Source organism: Triturus cristatus, chromosome 8 (genome assembly GCF_964204655.1).
Source record: "Triturus cristatus chromosome 8, aTriCri1.1, whole genome shotgun sequence".
Lineage (NCBI taxonomy): Eukaryota > Metazoa > Chordata > Amphibia > Caudata > Salamandridae > Triturus > Triturus cristatus.
Window position 1 is genome coordinate 335884040 of NC_140591.1, and position 16488 is coordinate 335900527.

Below are 16488 nucleotides of genomic sequence, written 5' to 3' on the forward strand. Positions count from 1 at the left end.
TTCAAGTAATTCTGTTCAGCCGTTCGGGCTGTACCTTCGACTAAAGGTCCTATGGGAAAAAGCATGTGGAAAACGCGTTTTGGGACCCCCCTTTTTTCTCAGCCCCCGCTTGACGAATCACCCCGAGACTTCCAGGGTAGGAGCTGAGCGGAGCGCCCCATTAGTTTGAAAATTTCGCAAGGATCCGTCAACCGGCGCCAAAGTTATTCAAAATAGAATTTTCAGATTTCCTATGGAAACACGGTCCTAACTATATCTATCTACTGGCGACCGCCAGTAGATAATATATGAGTGTCTGAGTGGATCTGTGATTGGGTGCATAAGTCTCTGAGTGGGTCTGTGAATGGGTGTGTGAGTCTATGAGGGGTTCTGTGAGTGACTGCTTGAGTCTCGAAATGGGTCTGTGCTTTAAAGTTTCTGAGTGGGTTTGTGCGTCAGTGTGTGAGTCTCTGAATGAGTCTGTGAGTCAGTGCATGAGCGAGTGGATCTGTGAGTGGGTGCATGAGTCTCTGAGTGGGTCTGTGTATGGGTGTGTAAGTCTCCGAGTGGATCTGTGAGTGGGTGCATGAGTCTCTGAGTGGGTCTGAGAGTGGGTGTGTAAGTCTGTGAGTGGGTGTATAAGTCTCTGAGTTGTTCTGTGAGTGGGTGGATGAGTGTCTCAAAAGGTGTGCAAGTGGGTATATGTGTCTAAGTGGTTTTGTGAGTGGGTGCATCAGTGCCTAAGTGGGTGTATGAGTGAGTGTGAGAGTGTCTGAGTAAGTCTGCGAGTGGGTATGTGAGTGGGTGTGAGAGTGTCTGAGTGGGTCTGTGAGTGGGTGTTTAAGTGTATGAGTGGGTCTCTCATTTGGTGTGTGAGTGCCTCTGTGTGACTGAGTCACAATGGAACTGCAGCTGCCCCTTTACCCAACAAGAGTCCACAGTTTTGCACAACGTGAAGTACTTTCTTCTGGTTAATTACTAAGTGCTACCTCCTTGGTTAAATGTCCAGTGACCTTTTGTGCATTTTGGCAATGTGATTGTTCCTGGTGCTTCTTTATCCAAAAATATATTATAACAAGAATCCTCCTATAGAGAAGACAATCAGACTATAAAGAGAAAAATCTCCAACAAACAAGGGCCTTTCTTCATAACTATAAGAAGTATTTATTATTTATTTGCACAGTTACTTAAAACCATTACAACAATAGCACCAATGATACACCTTAAGTACATTAGAACTATATGAAGTAAGTGCATCCTTGTTTGGTGGAGATGTCCTCATATTCCTCGGCATCAAGAACGCCTCACCAAAAGTGGCAGGAGACACAATGGGGGGGCCACTTGTTAAGCTGTCCATCATCCTGGCAAAAACAGGAACATCTTTGCACACTACTAAGGCGGGCAGGGCCAAATGGTGACGCTTTCGAGTGATTTTTACTTTGAATACTTGTAGCAATTTAAAGGGAGAACCATGGACGCTGCTCTCACTAGTTAAGGACCCACTCTTCACAGTCACTACAGATTGCGCTCCAAAAGATTAACAAGCAGTCACCTTCACAAAGGATCTCAGATTGTCTTTCAATATGGAATTGTCGAGAAAGCACACTTACTTTGCCTTCGCCAAGCCCAGGAGTTAGGAAAATTTGTCCTTTACAGAAGTGGAGCTTCAGCTGGGACACCTGCTATGTTTATATTTGTAAGTGCTTCCTGTTGAGGTTTAATTTCTGTGAAATGAGCATCAGTACCACAACAGCCTCAGTGGATCCCATCCTCTGGAGCCAGGGCAAAACGTTTTGGAGGAGCAGGCCTGAACGGCCCCCCTCCTGAACCAATTTCGGCCCCAGAGACCACATCCCCCTGGGCCTGGTCAACATTTAATGGGAGAGGGGGTCTGTGTGGCCCCCTTCCCCGGGTGGATTTCAGCCCAAGGCCCCGGGTCCCAGCCATGTCTCCCTTTGGTGTCCTGGTACCACCCAGGGCACCCAGTGTGCATGTTGGGGGCCACGGGTGGAGCCTCAAGGCCCGTGGTCCCATCCTGTTCCCCGCCTCCTACAGGAGTGGCATTGCTCTTGTACACAGGAAGCTGCTGGAAATACAGCTCCCTGCGTGAAAGAGCAATATTTTAATTTCTTAAACTCCCCTTCCAGAAAGCGGGAGCAGTTTGAAAGCTCCCGCTTGCTGGAAGTAGAGTGTTTGCTCTTGCTTGGCGAGAGATTTCACAGGTGATTTGCTGCACTTTACAAATCTGGATTTATTTATTCAAGTATATATATAATTATTTTTGGGGAAACCATGAGGCTGTGGAGAGATATGGTTTACTGAAGAGCTGTTCGATTCTGGGAACTGTCCTGAACTTGCAACCTCAGTCTGTTTAAATGCAAGACTCTTTTCACGTATGTGTGCTTGCAGCATCAAGTGCAAGTGGGTGGGGTGAGGTGTGCAGCGAACCCGGGTTCTGCTGTTAAAAGATCATATACATGTAAATGTCATCTCTTTGTCATAGTTCTCTAGAAATCTTGACACTACTTGATACTGACCTCCCTTCTTGCCCTTAGAATAGTGTCTCTCCTCTTTGCTTTGTTATTGCTACTTGCTTGTTGTACCCAAGAACCAACAATGTGGTAGCACATAATCAAGCACTGCATTAGCACAGAATAAAGGGGCAGCAACGCTTTTCATGCACCCACGGCTTTGCAGACGGATAATAGTTAAAGGTACAAAGCTCCAAGGACACAAAGCAGCACAGCTATGAGGCACATTTAAAGGCAGAGCTCGAGTGAAAATGAGCAGGACGTGCTGCCGCAATGAGGGCTAAACTGGTGCAAAAGCAGAGTGGGCCGAGTACTTGCTGTAGTGAACTGGGTACAATATGTATGCTTTCCTTCCTTCATAGTTGAATACAATAAGCACAATTCAGAAGCGTGATATCAACACCTATCGTACTTTGAACCAACCAGTCTCCCTGAGATTCCGCCATCCGGCTAGGCATGATTTCGACCAGGCAGCTCTATATTACACATTCAGTCATTTGACATTTATCTATGCTCGATTAAGAAACTTTCTGCAGCCATAAGGCTCTCTCAAGAATATGAAGTAGCTCTGCCAAAGTAAATAGGTCTTGCTTTAATGTTCTAGTACATGCAAACTGCATTTGTGCATGTCTGTGTTTCATACTTTCTCTTATTTAAGCCAGGCCTTTTGCTTTGCCAATGCTTTTTTTAAAGCAGCTGAATTGTGTGCCGTTATGCATGCATGTATAAATATGTATGTGTATATGTGTGTGGGACTCGTACATAATTCTTAACTAAAACATTTTAAAAGCCTGCTACAGTGAAAAAACAAAAACAAACGTTGGCAACTGGCTTTAAAGGAATGTTGTATGGTAATGCGAAGCATTGAAAGTAAATAGCTTGTGAATAGATATGTATTTGTGTGGAAGCAAAGACCTGTAAAATAATATTGGTGTATGCAAAAAGGTCAGGTGGCAGTTGTACTTTCAAGCCAGAATTAGAAATCCGTCTAGGTTAATGACTAACTTTCTTCCATCTGTACTACTGCCAGAGAAAAACACCATAAATTATCTAGTTATCTAAGACACTTTAACAGCATTACAATGTGATGTGTGTGCCACTGAAAGTTCAGGTTTAGGCAGCTGGCTCAATAAGCAAAATGATCACAGCTATCTGGAGGGAAAGCACTTTTTTGAGGAAGTACACAACTTCTGTCCAATCAAAATATGTACTCTTGGCTCTCAACATCTGGGCTGAACCAAAGCCCCACTCCTGATGATTCTCACATTGTTGTCTTGTAACAGCTGCGCTGTCAAGCCAGACCATAAAAAGGTGGTATTGGATGGTTCCCCTCCTCACAGAGAAGTATTAGAAATTTCAATCAGGACCAGTTGCCTTCAAGGCCAACAACAAACTCCACACTGCCCCTATTTTAATAGCTGTGTTGACCTGCGCAGTACAAAACCGCTCATAAAGTGCTCTGCCTAAAATACCCAAAACAAGGCATGCGAATCTGACATCTGAGCATCTCAACCCGACAGCTACAGTTTCTTCTGATTGACCGATCAGTCAGCCCAAGATATTCAGAAGATTAACTAGAGAACTCCCCTCTCCTTCCTTCTCCCAATGGTGGGACAGACCACAGCGCACTACTCTTGTAGCATACTTTTGAGGGTGGCCATTTTCTTAGGTCGTCTTTCCCAGCAGCCTTAGGGTCCATTTGAGGGTTATTCTTGTGCTGCACTTCAGAGCTGTATCTTTGAGGACACTGAGGCTGAACAAGCGTGTTAAAAACAGGTACTAACAAAACACCAGAAAATGGTTAATCAAAGAAGAAATGCGGACACAGACATCAATCAACAGGGGGAACGTTGCTTTATTTTATGGCCTTAATAAAAAAAAATGTGATATTTAGGCCATAAAATAAAGCAACATTACCCCTGTTGGTGGATGGCTGTGCTAAAGCCTTCTGCAAGCAAAGAAAAGATATACCAACAGCAAACTTGCACACTCAAATAAATAAAAAAAGACTTTCTGCACGAAATACCTATCTGTGGCACTGTACTTTCGCCTGATCTAGAGCAGTCATAAAACAAAGAAGCATTGAAAATGACAATTATCAGGACGAGGGTTTAGTGCTGTTTTCTCGAGCTTCAGTAAGACAAGGGGAGCACCTATTGCGTGGTCATCAACACAGCAAGACTGCCTCACTCAAAGCATGGTAGGAGCAGGGCAGACTACCCTACTCACAGAACCAGTACAACACAGCAAGAGCAGTACAACCCCCTCATGGACAGAACATGTAGTGTTTCACAAGAGGTGCATGCTTCGTGCCTCACATAGGAGCCGCGCAGATTCCATCCCTCACAGAAGATGTACATTACGAGATGCTTCCTCCCTCAGAGAGGAGCTATAGCATGTCAGACCCAGGACAAGCTCCCCTACTCAGAAGCAGCGGGAGTAAAGTACAGCAGAAGCAATGCAAACGCCTCTACCTCAGAGAACATGTAAAGTACAGCAGAAGCAGTGCAAACGCCTTTACCTCACAGAACATGTAAAGTACAGCAGAAGCAGTGCAAACGCCTCTACCTCAGAGAACATGTAAAGTGCAGCAGAAGCAGTGCAAACGCCTCTACCTCAGAGAACATGTAAAGTACAGCAGAAGCAGTGCAAACGCCCCTACCTCACAGACATGTAAAGTACAGAAGAAGCAGTGCCAACACCCTTACCTCACAGAACATGTAAAGTACAGCAGAATCAGTGCTAACGCCCCTCCCTCACAGAACATGTAAAGTACAGCAGAAGCAGGGCAAGCGCCCCTACCTCACAGAACATGTAAAGTACAGCAGAAGCAGGGCAAGCACCCCTACCTCACCAAACATGTAAAGTATAGCACAAGCAGGGCAAGCGCCTCTACCTCACAGAACATGTAAAGCACAGTAGAAGCAGTGCAAATGCCCCTACATCATAGAACATGTAAAGCACAGAAGAAGCAGTGCAAAGGCCCCTACCTCACAGAACATGTAACGCACAGCAGTAGCAGTGCAAACGCCCCTACCTCACAGAAGATGCAAAGCACAGTAGAAGCAGTGCAAAGGCCCCTACCTCACAGAAGATGCAAAGCACAGTAGAAGCAGTGCAAATGCCCCTACCTCACAGAAGATGCAAAGCACAGTTGAAGCAGTGCAAACGCCCCTACCTCACAGAACATGTAAAGTACAGCAGAAGCAGTGTAAACACCCCTACATCACAGAACATGTAAAGCACAGCAGAAGCAGTGCACGCCCCTACATCACAGAACATGTAAAACACAGCAGAAGCAGTGCAAGTTTCCCTCCTCGCAGAACTGGCATAGCAGGATGATTCTAACTGGGCAAACTCCTCGGCCACCCAGCAAATGTAAAGAGCAGCAACCAAAGTGCAAGCTTCCCTACTCACAGAACAAGCTTAGCAGGGCACTACCTGTGCAAACTCCACTCCTCACAGAAGATGTGCAGTACTGCAGCAGCAGTGCAAGCTTCGGAAATACAAAAAACAGGTACAACAGCAGGGCAACCCTCACATGGCAAGGTAGAGGCAGTGCGAAGTCCCCTACCTCACAGAAGATGTGCAGTACGGCGGCAGCAGTGCAAGCTTCGGTCATACAAACAACAGGTCAGGTACAGCAGGAGGGCAACCTTCCCACGGCAAGATAGAAGCAGTGCGAAGTCCCCTACCTCACAGAAGATGTGCAGTGCGGCGGCAGCAGTGCAAGCTTCGGTCATACAAACAACAGGTCAGGTACAGCAGAAGGGCAACCTTCACACGGCAAGGTAGAAGCAGTGTGAAGTCCCCTACCTCACAGCAGAGGCGTAGCTAGAGCTTGTGGCGCCCGGGGCTATCCCTCAGATTGCCGTCCCTGGGGAGGGGGAGTTACCTGGGAAAAAGGACGGCGAGCACTTGAAAGAGGTCCGAGAGACACATAGTATCGCTGCTAATAGTTACCTTGATCATGCAAGTTACATGCACATACATGACACGGTCCAAGGCTACACAGTTGAATACACCGGTGACTGGCAGTGACTGGCAGTACAAAAGAGAACACACAGACTGCATAATCTATCTGAGGACTCAGAAAAACCGCTTGTGACATCCATCAGAGAGCTGCGTGAATAATTACCTGGTAATCCCCTCAGCACAATGCAAACATGCACATACATGACACTGTTCAGGGATCCATCATCTACAGCTGACATTAAATGACCATTCATCATGGTCCCCCCATTAAAGTAGTGCACTTTGTGATCTGCATGGTACATGTTCTTTGCAGCAGGCACATTAACCCTCTATGCTACCTTTCTAGGAGTCAACCCTTTCACTAGACAAAACTCCGATCTCTCTCTAGGAAGAACATTAATCACCGAAGTTATCATGACATTTTTATTGTTTCTGAAAATTGCTGAAGGCCAGGAAGGAGGCAGCAAGTTTTTTTTTAAACCATAATATACTTGCAAACACTACGCACCCACCCGAAATAGGTACCCAGTGCGGTCACACCGTTCGCATCGCCCTAACCTGCTCAAGGTTCATGTGACCTCAGTTACAGAGTCACAGCGACTGGATCACTGTTGCTCTAGGGTGTGCCGCTTCGTAGGCCTGCCCGCAAGACTGGAGATGAACTTCAGTATGGATTGTGGTGGACAGGCCTTCAAGGCTAACCCACAATTGACACCACTAGGGTACACCTGCTTGTGTAAAGACATCAAGGCTTCTAAGGTCTAGTGGGGCCTTCTAAGGTCTAGCATGGGAATGTGCTCCCTCAGTAGAGTGGTCTGGTGGACTGGTCATGAAGGCTGAACTCGGTTCCCCAGTTCCAAATTCGACAGCTCTGGCCATAGTGCCACATCCTCTCCCCCACTGAACACCATACTTCCCCACTGAGAGAAACTCGCACTGCCTTCAGCTATAACCTAATTGTGCCCGCTATAAACACTTGGATGTGGCTCAATTCAAATTATGCACTTGATAAGAGTAATATGCTGCCTAAAAAAAAAGGAAAAACAACCACTCATAGGGATGCAAGATTAAGTAAAGCATGTGAAATGTAAGCAGAAACAACATGGTTACCTTAACGATCTCTCACTCACTATTCAGAAATCAGCGAGTGGTTTTACCTGAAAAGTTAAGGACATGACTAGAGGGAACCGTTTCAATGTCCATTGCTTATATCCTTAATAAACGTAAGCAGTATGGTTTAAAAAGACCACATCCATAAACACAGAGCCATGGTACACATTTTGTTTTCCAATCCACCCATCAACCAGGTATTGCAGTACCTCCAGGAATGGTACACTTTCCCACCTGGGAACAAAAATGCTGTTCAAAGAAAGACAAGAAAACAAAAGTAGGCTTCACTGGCAAACTCTGTAAAGTGATGCTGATGTATTTGGATGTAAATAAAACCAATCTGGCCACTTTGCGACCATTCTGTCTTGCTTTATTTAGTTATGTATTTATTTTTCATATTTAAAACCTTCTATTTCTCGCCATCCCGCTGCACTTTGGAATAGAAAAAAATGTCAGAAAAAGGCCATTTCTAGCAAGAGTGTTTTTCTTTTTTGGATACACAACAGAATCGGGGGTCTGATAGTAGACAGCACAAAGATAAAGAAAGGGAATAATAGTGTGTGAAATATCAAACCCATACATTGTCAGAGCAGAGCACGGAAAACCATCAAACCGACTCAACCAACGAGACCAACATAGCCCAACGAGACCAACATAGTCTTGTGTTGGATTTGTGCAGGAGAGAATAGCGATGCCACTCTTTGCTTTTAAAAGATCAGGCAACATAAAGGACCGATTGGTCCATACACGACCACCAAGTGGGCTCAATAGACCACTGGGACCAACAGACCTTGGATGCAGACCCACTTCACAAACTGCAATAGCAGTAATGTCATCTATCTACTCACATGTCCGTGCCAGACTAGGTATGTGGGTATGACCACCCGCAAGGTGAGGCTACGCATGTTAGAGCACAAGAGCACCTTCAGGTGCCGCAAATCCAAAACAAGACTCACCAGGCACTATACTGAAGTCAATCATACTGCAGATGAGTTCCATTGGACAATACTGGAGAAACCAATTATTCCACAACACATCAGTGATATCTCCAGGTATTTGTTCATTAAAGAACAAAAATGGGTTCACAGGCTATGTTGTGATACTTTGGGATTAAATGATGATATTCCCTGGACTAGCATCCAGTATTAAGTATTGGCTTTTCTAAACTATGAGGGGAAGATCCACTAGGTTTGTGACACTCTGGGTCAAAGTTTATAACAGTTGCTGTTTATGTTTGCAATGGATGATGAACTAACCTAGGCCCTTTGCCTCATTACTGTTTTGACTTCTAGTAGTGCGAGAGGGTGCGACAGGATCACTAGTTGCGAACCACTAAAATTAAATAAAAACTAGTAGACTAGAGCGTACTAATTATAAATCTCTGCGGTACACCAGCATGTAAAAAGCATTTTAGAATACACTAAGTCTTTACAGTAATTATTAAATAGAACGTGGATATCGTGACATTTATGATACTAGCTGAAACTCGACATTCACAGGGTGTTTCTCTCTCTATAGCTGCTCCGCAAGAACCTCTGTTTGGATATGGCTTATAGCGATAGTCGCAAGTACTTTAAAATTGATAGAGGAACCTGCTGACTCGTTATTGACTACATTACCCACAAAGCACCTACTACATAGGAGCCTTCTTCCCACTGCAACGTCACAATGCCACTGCTCGGTCTGAACAAGATTTGACACTCGAACAATATATGGCACTTAATTGGGACTTTCGGGTTTGTCTGATAATGGATTAGACATATAATATTAGTGAAATTTGGAAAGGTTTCATAGGAGCCAATGAAGCGGCAACCCCGTACCAGAAGGGTACTGCCTATTCCCCGTCATTGCGCGTAGTTATTCTTGATGCGCACTGACAGCGGCTGACTACATTTCCCATGAGGCAGGCCACTTTTCTGTTGTTCTGTTAAACTGGACACGGCGCCCTCCGTACTTTCCGGTTACGTAGCGTGAGGCGTGTTCCGTGAGTTTTTCCGGTATTTTAACACACTCCCTGATCCTGCACGTTGCCTCCCACCCTGCTTAGGAAAGCTAGGGGCAACGACGGACAGGTGAGAGATGCTGCTAACCGAGCGCTAAACTCTCGGTGTTTTTTCTGCTTTCTCTTTTTTCTTTTTTCTTTTCTTAACTCGTTTTTAGCAGATTTGGCTAAGGCGTGTTCACAAGTAAGCCTCACTCGTTTGAATAGAGGCACCTGACAAGTGCTATTGGGCAGTTTGGCAGTCATTTTTCTGTATTTGATAATTGAGAGATACAGGTAGTGACAAATTAGAGATCCGTTCTCTTACTAGTCAGGGATATTCACAATGGCCAAATTTATGCATTTTTGTAGTTTTGATGATACCACTTCTGAGAGTTGATTTACTGGGATGGTTTTTTGTACTGAAGGGGAGAGTATACTACTAAAGCGCTAAGGGTTGTTTGCGTTTAATTAAACGCGTAAGAGCAATTGGGAGTGATTTTGGCTCTTTTTTGTTCTAAATAAATAAAAAATAAAAAACAGAAAATAAATTTAAAAAAATTTGTCCTTTTACCCACGATTTAGAGCGGGGCCTCCTTAACCTGAGCCAGGTTCCAGGGTAGGTGAGGTGAAATCCCTGATCACGCTGGGTAAGCATTGCGTAGATTCCTTCACAACAATTAACCAGGCATATTTAATAGATTTGCTTGTTTGTAGATGGCACATTTCTTCTGAATTGGTTTATTATGTGTGTTAATTGTCCTTTCTCCTCAGGTGATGCTAGCACCCTGTGATATAGAGGATTAGGACTACGTGAGGTTGTATTTATTACTACTTCTCTTGCTATGTTAAGTTTCACATTTTTCACATGCACTATTTGAAATCCATCAATTGAATGCAGTAGCATACATTTATATAGGTCCTGAAGAAAGCCGTGGGCTATAATCCTGTGAAGGCTGAAACATGTCGACCCTCACTCAACAGTGACTAGTTAGCACTGCTTGATATTTTTGTTACACACCTTTTTAATTGAGATGTGCGTAGTGAGTTGAATTATATTGTACTCTTCACACAATCTCTTTTTAAAATTCGCATCTTTCTTTTTGCACTGCACTTCCACTTTGTCTGGTGGTCACAGTCTGTCACGTGCCTTCTGGACTTTTCTTTATCAACCCAAGGGAGCAATAGAGCCTTGAACTAATGAGGAAGTCTCTATGATCAAGAGGCATACCTCTGCTCCAGGTGGAGACCATATGATATAAACTGATCGTGAGAGGTGACTTTGCTCTCAATATTGGTCTCGTTGGTTGAGTCGGTTTGATGGTTTTCCGTGCTCTGCTCTGACAATGTATGGGTTTGATATTTCACACACTATTATTCCCTTTCTTTATCTTTGTGCTGTCTACTATCAGACCCCCGATTCTGTTGTGTATGTATAGTCTTGTTATGGGGATTAGAATTTGGGCAGGTCTTTAAATATTTTTTCCCTTAGACCCTTTCTCCAGGTGGTAGTTTTGATTTCTTTTTTGGATCCCTTTCACAGGGAAGCAACTAAATGAAAGAAGGAAAGAGCGGTTGTGAACCATTTCTTCAAGTCACGGTTTTCAGTAAGTGAGGAGCAAGACAGAAAGAGAGGGAATAATAGGACGAGAGGGGGGGACAGCTGCCAGCACAAAAAGAAGAGGACATTGCCCGAGTCCTATTCCTTCTCTGCCCGTCCCCGAACGTCCACGAAAGCAAGCCGAGCCTTATCTGAATGCCTTTGTCTGCCCCCAAAATAGCACCGCCTGGGGCGGACCGCCCCACCCTAGCTACGCGTCTGCCTCACAGAAGATGTGCAATACGGTGGCAGCAGTGCAAGCTTCAGTCATACAAACAATAGGTCAGGTACAGCAGCAGGGCAACCTTCACACGGCACGGTAGAGGCAGTGCGAACTTCCCTACGTCACAGAAGATGTGCAGAGCAAGCTTCGGTCATACAAACAACAGGTCAGGTACAACAGCAGGGCAACCTTCACACGGCACGGTAGAAGCAGTGCGAAGTCCCCTACCTCACAGAAGATGTGCAGAGCAAGCTTCGGTCATACAAACAACAGGTCAGGTACAACAGCAGGGCAACCTTCACACGGCACGGTAGAAGCAGTGCGAAGTCCCCTACCTCACAGAAGATGTGCAGAGCAAGCTTCGGTCATACAAACAACAGGTCAGGTACAACAGCAGGGCAACCTTCACACGGCACGGTAGAGGCAGTGCGAACTCCCCTACCTCTCAGAAGATGTGCAGTGCGGCGGCAGCAGTGCAAGCTTCGGTCATACAAACAACAGGTCAGGTACAGCAGCAGGGCAACCTTCACACGGCACGGTAGAGGCAGTGCAAACTCCCCTACCTCTCAGAAGATGTGCAGTGCGACGGCAGCAGTGCAGGCTTCGGTCATACAAACAACAGGTCAGGTACAGCAGCAGGGCAACCCTCACACGGCACGGCTCCCCTACCTCTCAGAAGATGTGCAGTAGGGCGGCAGCAGTGCAAGCTTCGGTCATACAAACAACAGGTCAGGTGCAGCAGCAGGGCAACCCTCACACGGCACGGCTCCCCTACCTCTCAGAAGATGTGCAGTGCGGCAGCAGCAGTGCAAGCTTCGGTCATACAAACAACAGGTCAGGTGCAGCAGCAGGGCAACCCTCACACGGCACGGCTCCCCTACCTCTCAGAAGATGTGCAGTAGGGCGGCAGCAGTGCAAGCTTCGGTCATTTAAACAACAGGTCAGGTACAGCAGCAGGGCAACCTTCACAAGGCACGGCTCCCCTACCGCTCAGAAGATGTGCATTACGGCGGCAGCAGTGCAAGCTTCGGTCATACAAACAACAGGTCAGGTACAGCAGTAGGGCAACCTTCACACGGCAAGGTAGAGGCAGTGCGAACTCCCCTACCTCTCAGAAGATGTGCAGTACGGCAGCAGCAGTGCAAGCTTCCGTCATTCAAGGAACAGGTGCACCAGACCAGCAGCAGCGCGTGTTGTTTCCCTTCCTCCCAGGACTTGTACGGGTCAATATGAAACTCACCCTGAAAACCGCATGGAAAGTGATTCGGTCTATCCAAGTCACTGCAAGCATGTGATTTCCAGGCCTGCCAACTTCTCTAATATATTCACTGTGTTTACTGTGTGAAGAGGAGGCGGGTCCTTGGATGTGCAAACGTTCTGCCAAGTACTGGCTATGAAGCACTTAGACCCTCCCATTAACCAAAAACAACCCCTCAAACGGAAGCGGCCCCGGACGGAGGTCCGAACCCCTCAGCTGCGCCGAGCCTCTAAGGCGACCGAGGTCCGAACACACCAGCTGCGCCGAGCCTCTAAGGCGAGGTCACATGGCGCTCACCGTGTGATGTTGGCGCTTCACCAGGCACTGTGTGACGGACCCTGCGTGCTGGCCGGTCTGGAGAACATTAGACTTCAATAAAAAATTGAAATGAGCTCCAAAGGGAGTGCCCCAAAATCTTTTCTGGAACCGATTAAGCCTGCTACGCTAACGCAACCTTGTTGTAATAAGTCACAAATCCATGCAACGCAGCCTGACCGAGTCACGTTGCTTTCCAAAACTGTTTCCTTGAATTGCTCCCGGGCAATTTACTGCACATAATGAGAAATACATCACGCTCCACTTGGAGGCATAAATAATAAATTATTACGGAACATCTTTACATGCTCTCAGAAGGTCTTACGATTACGGAAACGCAGGAGGGACATACACTGCTTTTGCTCCACTAGATCTGATGATTAAAACGCTACCTAGCCCACTAGCCATGATAAATGGACGGGCTTAAACGCTACAATCTGAGGGTTGCAAGCAGCTTTCTGCAGCACTTGCGTTCACCCGCTGAGTTTTCTCACTGGCCTGTAGACACACACACGTTTGACAACGGTCTCCAAACTGTTCACTGACTCAGCAGATCAGTAACGTAGCAAGTGTGGCATGGACCCTGCTGCAAGGATGGGAAATACCCTCTTTACACCCAGCCGGCAGCCGGGTACTCAATACGCAACAATACCTGGGGTAAGATGGGCCGCTCATATCCAACGGGTCCCGCCACTGTTACCTCACTGCAAACAAACCCCAAAACAGAAACTTACTGCAGCTGAGTGCAAGTGCATTCCTGACTTTAAAATACCATTGGCAAAGCCAATAGGTAGGGATACTTTAGGTGTGTTTGGTATTTATATGAATGTATGTTGGAGAAAACAAAGGCTCGTGTATATGAAGACGTCATGAGCCCCAGACCATCGCTACTGAGTTAGGTGAACAGCAATGAAACAGAATTGAAGTTTATGACTCACTACAAGACAGACAGTGCAAAGTCTAACAGGGCCAGGGCCACCATGCGTTATGGTAATTTAACGATTTTACCTCTGCCGAAAAGAGTAAAATAAGATGATGAATTAGAAAATGACACTGGGAGCCTTGTATTGTAATTTTCTGTTTCTGTTTGTGGTGTATGTGGATGAAAATGATGGTGATGTAGGTGGGTGTGTTTTTGTGAGATATGTGCCCATATGTTTATTTGCGTGTATCTGTTGGGTATGAGATAGGTGTTCACAAATGTGTGATTTTGTTCTGTTTGTGGTATATGAATTGATGTATATGGTATATGAGTCAGTAGGGTGTATGGATGTATGTGTGTCTGTAGGTGTGTGAGCATGGATGCATGGCTGTGGTATGCTTTCCCCATGGGAAGCACCACTAACATCAGCCATCTCTCTAGATCTGCTCATACATGCCCATTGCCCCGATTTTGGATCAGGGCTCCTTCAAATGGCTCTATTTGAGCTGTCTCCTGTCTTAAATTGACTCTCTTTCAATAGAAGTCAATGGAATGGGGAAAATGCAGTCCCAAAATCCCCTGCTTTCTTGTTCTAAAATGTTGGTATGTTTGATCTGCTCTGCAGGGCGCCATACACTCTTCTTATAACAAGCACTTTGTTCAGCTAGAAGTGGGGGTTTGAAATCAAAAAGTAATTTCAGGATCCTCAAGTAGAAAACACCTTCCGCCATTGACATACTGAGATGACCACTTAACGCAAGCCAACTTGTTAATAAGTCATCCTCTCAAAAACAATAGCTCAGAATCTTTGAAAGGAGTATTTACTTTCTGGGGCTAGTTTGTGCGGTTTCTTCAGAACACAGGCCAGCAACTAACAACTACAGGAAGCTAAACCATTTAAAAGCAGTAACCGCTGCAGACAATGGTGTATAGTGAGAGAAACAAGTAAAAAACAAAACAAGATTTTTTTTTTTTAAAGTCAGTGAAAGAAGGTGGAAATAGTTTTGAGAATGCAATGCTGGAGACCATGTGAAATCACAATAGAGGAAAGAGAATGCGCTGAGAAACAATCTAGAGTAAGGTGTTCTTTGACTCATACTACAAGATGCATCTAATCATATTTATTAGCTACATATTGACAAGATCATGAGCACAAGTCATGGAGCAACTCATGCTTAATTTGTTAAAAGCTAAGCGCAGACAAGAGTTTTCCTAGGAGGTCACCAAAGACATTTTCCAATGTCACTAGTCACTCCCAAGAATGACACCCAATGCTGCTTGCATGAACTGCCTGCCTTTCTCAAGGCGGTTCATAGGGGCTCTTGCTTAAAAACGTTTAGAAACAATTGCCCCAAATACTACATTTTAAAGCAGCGGAATTGGCTAAATGCAAGGTGGAGAGTGAGGGCTGACCTAGTTCTGGAAACTCTACTAGGCGAAATATGCTCAAGCCGCATCCTCATAACAGGCACCATAACAGGGCAGACTTTAGGGAAGTGCGACCAGTACAGATGCACCGGGTGCTGAGCTCGGAGGGCGGGGAGTGGGTGCTGTGTCTAGAAATACCAGATTAGTTTAAAAGCACCTGCTGCAGAGTCCCTTGTGTCTCCAGCAGTTTTCAGAAAAACAATCCAAATGTCAAGATAACTATGGTGGTTAATGTTACTGCTGGAAGGAGATGAGCTTTGTCTAGCACATAATGTGTACCATGCAGAACATGGAGCTGTGCTTTATTTGGATAGCTTACTGGCTTACTGCTTTAGTCAGAGATTCTTTTGTTACTAGCTTCTGCAGACCAAACGCTCTTAGAATAGACTGCCTACTAGTATGCATAACGTGATACCTACTCCTTCTAATCCTCATTTCCTATAGACTGATTTACACACACAGTTTTTTGTCTCTGTATAATGCGTGTGTGTGGTGTAACGTGCTTTAACACCCTACACTGGTATGAGAAGCAACTCTATGAAACAAATGAAATGCATGTGAGAGAGAAGCTAAGGAGAGATGAGGGACATTGTTGGAGGGTGGTAGTGAGGGAATCTGTGGAGAAAGAGGTAACTGGGAGGGTGACAAAAAAGATTGTCGCACCAGGCACCAGTAGTGCTAAAGCCGGCCTGGCTTGCACTGCAACATGCTACATGAGGAACGTCTCCCCTCACCTGCTCCTTCACGCCTCTGCATGAATCCCAAATGTATCCATGACCTATCCTCCAACTCAGGTTGGAGCTCAGTGGAGAAGGGTGGAAAAGGTCCTGGCTGATGGCTATAGAGCCTGGCTGTTTTACATTCCCTACAGTCAGGGCCACTGGAATTATGAGGCAGGAGATGCCACATTGTGAAAAGCCATTCCGAATTATCATATGCCCTAGAAGGAGCGCACCAGCTTTGTACGTAAAAGCCCGGTGTTATTGTTTTTATGGTGTTGACAAAAACACACAGGATGTGCCCTAAGCCATAACTAGAGAGAAAGAAAGTGGGAAAGGGAGAAAAGAACAGAGAGACCAAGAGAAAGCAAACAGAACATGATAGAGTTAGAGTGAGAGAGAAAATCAGGAGAGAATCAAAAGTGAGGATAAATGAAAAGTTGGGAG

At 45.5% G+C, this 16488-nt stretch overlaps 1 protein-coding gene across 6 annotated transcripts in view; it reads right to left on the minus strand.

Annotated features, from left to right (window-relative positions):
- LOC146802083 (lysosomal proton-coupled steroid conjugate and bile acid symporter SLC46A3-like) overlaps positions 1 to 12720 on the minus strand; it is a 212933-nt gene extending 200213 nt beyond the window's left edge. For 3 of the 6 annotated variants that reach the window (XM_085621643.1, XM_085621647.1, XM_085621648.1), the window contains exon 1: positions 12508 to 12633. The gene's annotated coding sequence lies outside the window, so the exon portion shown is untranslated. Of the gene's footprint in view, positions 1 to 12507 lie in introns of all 6 variants that reach the window. The other 3 variants (XM_085621646.1, XM_085621645.1, XM_085621644.1) reach the window with 3 other exon arrangements.
- Between the last annotated feature and the right edge of the window lie 3768 nt (positions 12721 to 16488).